Below are 6,339 nucleotides of genomic sequence, written 5' to 3'. Positions count from 1 at the left end.
TTGATGCTAGTTATAAAATGATCAAATGGAGCATTCAGTCATAGTACATGATCTTCAAGAGTTTTCCCACTTGCATCTTATGTATGTAAGGTGCTATACAAATAGTTTATTATTGTATACATTTGTGGTTAGGGTTTGCCAGTGGAGTTGTAGATGTTCAAATGTCCATTTATTATCATGTATTATTTTATGGCAGGTCAAGGGTGAGCTAAGTTTGACTACTTTATAGTATATCTATAGTAATGCGCTAGATTTTATACGGTCAGCACAGATTTTTTGTTGTAGAATCTTTGTCTGCAATGTAATTAGTAACTATAGTTGTCAGATAAATGTAGTGTAGAGTAAAAAGTACAATATTTCCCTCTGACATGCAGTGGAGTAGAAGTATCAAGTAGTATAAAATGGAAATACTTAAGTAAAGTAGCTCAAAATTGTACATAGGTACTCTACTTGAGTAAATATACTTATTTACATTCCCTGGCTGCTGATTTGCTGTGTATCAAATTAGTTTGTGGTGATTTCATTAAGCAGTGAAATATCAACAATATCAATTATAAATGTAATAAAACTATATTTCTACACATTTCTACGAGACAGGGCCACATTTGTCATTTAGTTTAGCTTATTTCCAAACCAATTTGCCCTTAGTGAAATCAGTAAGGTCAAAAAGGGTCTGGGTCCACTTTGCCCAGGATGTAATCCAGCCTTGTTCCTTGGGTTCTGGAAAAATGCGATTGGAATTTTGTGACATTAACTGTAAACAATAAATCATAAAAACTGACAAATTATCAATCATGAAAATAAATGTTAGAAAAAGTTATAGCCCTAATTGATGCACACTGGAATCCAATAAAACATCAAAATTAAAATATCCCGCTTTGGTCCAGATCAATCCCTTCCCATCGCACTGGTTCAAGGCGTTGAACGCTCCAGGAGTTAAAATTATTTTTTCAAAAAAAACTATATCACACAGTTTCCCATTAAATATGCAATCAAACTGCATCATGCCCATCAAATAGGAGGCAGGTGACACTTCATGGTGGCCCAGATCTGATCTTAATGACAGACCAGTATCGGCCCAATATATCAGATCAGATGTTGGTATGCTAATGGAGTGGGTGGCCAAAGTTGGCCTCCAGCATATGGTTCGTGACAAGGTTAGATTGTGGTGGATGTGGCCCAGGCTTTCAAACTCAAGGCTGGTTTATGAGGCTGGAGCAGCACCCACCATGCATCAATATAATAACCCCTGATACACACACACACACACACATTCATTCTCATTCTTGACATCCAGTGGAACCAAAAACATAAATTAGAGTGGGTCTCCAGGGAGGTTTCAACCGCAGGTGTTCACACACTTTAGGACCCCCACACACACACACACACACACAAGCTAATGGTGTGGTGTCAAATAAAATGGTGATATTTGCTTTATAATGAATGGTGTAAACAGTAGTGGCAGATGATGACTCAGAAGATTGTTAGAGGAGGCTGATGGAGCCTAATGATGCAAACGCGTCTGTTCTTGGTTCTAGCCTCAGATGGCAGGAGGCGCTGGTGTCTGTCTGATGTGACGTGGACGTCAAAAATGAAGATGAGGACACATAGACACATGCACAGCACATACAAAGACACACAATCATGCCTCTGCATCAACCCAGCTCTATTCCCTATCCATGTCTTTATAGTCCCCTTTATATCTGCTTCTCTCTCACTCTGCACTCACTGCTGATATATGAATATCTAGATGGAGGAACAATGCAAAATTAATGTCCCAAATTTTTCCATCCAGCTGTTCCAATACATTACCCTTGGCACAGAATTTGTTAGATATGTGAAAAAAGAATGACATCGATTGCAGCTACTGTAGATTAATCTTCTTTGAAGCTAAAGCTATGGATTAGTTTGCTTAAATATTTATTCGGTGCTGAGCCTGTTTTACTGCAGTGCTTGTCTCAGCTAAACAATAACACTGAGCACACACCAGTGAAGTTGTTTGTGTGCATGACATAACCACCCTCTTTGACCGCTGCGGAGTCTGTTCATCCATGAGATTTTGCTGTTGAATGAAAGCCAGAAATTTCCATCCATGTCACTGTCTGCCTGTGCACTTTATGCTTATGGGGAACAGGGTTTTCTTTATGTATGTGTGTGTTGTTGACTTTGACACCAATGAATCAACGAATCAACGAATGTTAGCTAACGGAAAAAGGCATGGTGAAATGGAGCATCACTTTTAGGAATAGTTTGACATTTTGGGAAATATGTTTATGCGGTTTCTTGCAGAAAGTGAAATCAGGAGATAAAGTGATTATGCAATGAGCGCTGACGAGGGACTAACGATTAGCTAATCGGCGCCACGGGCGGGACTCACGCCATTGTCAAGCTGGCGCGCGTTCAGCCCCGACAAAACGTAGCAAAATGTTTATTTAAACGGAAATGGTGGTGGGTTGAACACCCTGTTGTGTACGCAAGCACACTGCACTGCCTTTTTAATATGGCAGTGTTTATATACATGTCACTGCTGATCGGGTAACACCTCTGACACACCCACCAAACAAGAGAAAGCATACCTCAAAGCTGTTTGAGGTAAACATGCCGTTCAACCCAGAAACCGTAGCAAAACTGTGCACAACGTTTTCAGATTGAATGTGCCCCTGTTGTCAAGCTGTGCGCCGGAACCAAGAAGGAGCAATAACCACAATGGTAGACTGCATGTTTTCTCAATATCACCTGACATCATAGTTTTTAATTTACTCCGCCCTACTCTTAAAACTCCGGCAAAACCAGTATGTCAGCACGACGAAGTTTCAGTGTTAACTTAAAATGACATTAGAATCAGGATATGTTGGTCTCTAATGATTGGTTAGGGAAAATCGACACAACCTCCACCACGCAAATCGGTTGTTAGGATCGTGTCTAGATGATGGTCCTGCGCTACACTACTGCGCATATTCAGTGGGCCGCATAGGCTACCCCGGAAGTAAACCTGGAAGCTAAAAAACCTTTTGAGTATGCGCCAGGCGAGCAATTCTCAATAGAATGAATAGGCGCCATTTTGGGGTCCGGTATCCAGTTCTAATAATAGCCTACATCCATGATCTAGATGGTAACCCTGGAATTGCGGAAACTTTTGCGAGATTTAGGTTTAGGCAACAAAACTACTTTAGGTTAGGAACGTCAGGGTTACCATCTGGACATGACCCAATCAGGCAAATGGGAAACAGCTAGCTTGGGTCTGTCCAAAGTGAAAAAAACGGCTACTAATACCTCTGAAGCTGATTAACATGCTGTACCTCATTTTTGTAACTCATACAGAAACAGAAATGTTAAACAACAATTTGCAAGTTAAGAGGAGTCACTAATTGATCCTATTGCTTGACAAACAACAACGTATCTGTCTGCACACTCCAGGTCAGGATGTGTTTAGCCTAGCTTTACATTAGGATTGGAAACAGGGGGAAACAGCTAGCCTGGCTCCGTCCAAAGGTAACAAATATTCCTACCAACAACCAGCCGTTTTTTATATGGATTAAACAAAACAGGCTTAATGTGTTCATTAGAACTGAGGTGAACTGAGGCGTCCATGCAAGTTGAAAACATTTCAACTTGAGTGAAAAATCTGTGCTCAGTGCATCTACTTCATAAACGTACAGAGACTACAGGGAAAAGGAGAGAGACTGCAGGGAGATAAAGAACTGGAGTTTCTGGTGAGTTCTGAGTTCAGTCTGAGGCTGAGCTGAACACAAAAACAAAGGCACACTTACAGACATTGATGGTCCATATGTTGCTAGCTAGCTAACAGCTAACATCTGTACAGTTAGTATATTGGCTGTTTGAGGCGAATGCATATGGTCCAGAAGTCAAATTTACAGGAAGAGTGAAAATAGCTTCCCTTTTGTCTGAACACACCCTTTTTTTTGTTGCTGTTTGCTGATGTTCACCTTTGGACAGAGCCAGGCTAACTGTCCCCCCCGTTTCCAGTCTTTGTGCTAAGCGTACTGTCTCCCGCTTGAGCTTCACATTTAATGAACAGATAGGAGTGTGGTCTCAATATTTTCACCTGACTCTCGGTGAGAAAGCGAATGAGCTTATTTCCCAAATTGTCAAAATTTTCCTTATAATCATATACAGATTTCATATTCACATTTTGTTTTTCTTCCACTCTACCTTAGACTCTGCAAGATGAGAAATAATACTGCTGGGATGTGTTTTGGGGGTTATGTGATCTCTGCATATTAAAAAGGAAATGCATTCAGGTTTATAGCAAAGATAGTTTTATTCACTTGTTTCTACAGGTCAGATGAAAAAAAAACGTTCAGAAAGGGCCTGCATTTCACCACTGTGGTGTTGGTAAGAAATTTGATACACTTTGTGTCAATAGAAATATACAAACACAAAAAGGAAAACCACCTAGTTTAAAATGGGACTGTGAAACAGTGTGCTGTAAATATACCTAATGTTTTGCTGCTTTTATCCATCCTGAATCACTTGACCTTGATGCCCAGAACTCTGAGTCTTTATCCCTTATTGCCTTTTGCCTGGCTGTATCTCACTGTGCATGCTTTCATCAAACTTACATACAGTGAGACAGAGAGTTGGAGCTCCTTTTGAGGAAAGACTGTTAAATAATGCAGGTGGTTAAGTAAGCTTGTCGGAACGAATTGTAAAAAAGCCCCTGCTTCACTGAGCCAGAGCCTATTAGACAGAGGAAGGGGGGGTGTAACTGCATGACTTTCAGCCCTCCAGAGTCCTGTTCACACACACAGGTCCAATACAGAACGTGGCAAGGAACATGTGTGTTGGGCTGTGATGAGGAAGCCAGACAGGCTGTGCTCTTCCCCTGCCATCATGTCCTCTCGCTGGTGGTTTATAGGTCCGTCTGGCACAAAGCATCCATTGGTTTTTCCTCCTTATGACCTACTCTCTCAGCGCTAATAAAGTTGCATTTATTGACCTATACTGTCACTTCAAATTTAGGACAACGGAGCAGGAATAGGACAGGCTTTTTAGACAGAATTAGACATGTTATAACATCATCGTCTGGCAATGGCGAGTACAAATGACTGTCTTGGTCCAGAGCTGAAGATGTGACCAGAATCATATACTGCTAGACTCAAATAACAGTCATCTCAACCATACTGTGTGGCCTTCACTTGATTGGATAGTACAGGGCTGCCCCCTGCTGCTGGTAAAAACAAACTGCACCTTTGCCTCTTAAGGACTACATTGTCAGTCTATGGTATGAATACAGTGTGTCATTTCATACCCAAGGAGACCCAACGGTGAGGAATCACATGGAAAGGACCAAATATACAAATACAGCCATTTGTTAGTTGGCACGAGCCTATTCAGACACCACAGAAGTGGAAAACGAGCAAACTGATTACTAAACACAGTAACCATATAACTGTGACCACATGGTGGAGACAATAGAGACACTCACTGGGAAACTGACACAGACATCCAGTCATGTGCATCAAACAGCAGGTGGTCTGTCTTCATGAAACATCTGGGAAGATCCTTATAGGAAAAATAATAATTATTATTTTAAATGACAGTGAGGCCCACTATTTCTTTTTGATGCACTTCGACTCCTGTAACAATTCCAACAATAGTCAAGGAACACTCACCACACCTTGACATTGGCTTCCTCTATTTTTGAATGACAGTTTGGTTTTGTTAAAGTTTTGGGCATGCTCTACCAGGTGAGTTAACAAGGCTCTGAATGGTTTAGCACCTCCATACTCAAAGCTGCTGCCTTAGGTCATCAAAACCTACAGCCTTAAATATAAAGAAAAAGAAGAAGTATGAAGAAGCAGCCTTTTCTTATTATGAACCTCAACTGTGGGACAGCCTGCCCATACACATTCAATAAGCAGCTTCTGTAAATTCCTTGCCCATATTCTACGGACATTTTTCTATGTTTTATTCTATTTTAAATTGTTTAAGACATTTTAATCTGTTTTTATCTTTTTAATGTAATCTTTATGTAAAGCACTTTGAGGTGCATCTTACATATGAAAGGTGCTATACAAATTGTTTATTACTATCTTCATTTCCGGTTAGTTTGCCAGTTGTCATGAAATTGTAGATTTTTTAAGCACTAAGGACTTCTCTTCCATGTTGGCCTAAAAGCTGAGGTTCAAAGTTCATTCTTGACTTCAGAAATGATTAAAAGCTCCACAACAGCTACTAAATTGACCTTGTGGTAGCACTGTCAAGAATGAACTTTGAACATCAATTACAACAATACGTTCTCTTCTGCATAGAGCCAGTATGTAAATGTAGTCATTGTATTGTTAATAAATTACATTAATATACCAAAAGAGTTGA

This window comes from Siniperca chuatsi, linkage group LG17, assembly GCF_020085105.1.
Source record: "Siniperca chuatsi isolate FFG_IHB_CAS linkage group LG17, ASM2008510v1, whole genome shotgun sequence".
Taxonomy (NCBI): Eukaryota; Metazoa; Chordata; class Actinopteri; order Centrarchiformes; family Sinipercidae; genus Siniperca; species Siniperca chuatsi.
Note: the sequence above shows the minus strand (reverse complement) of the source record.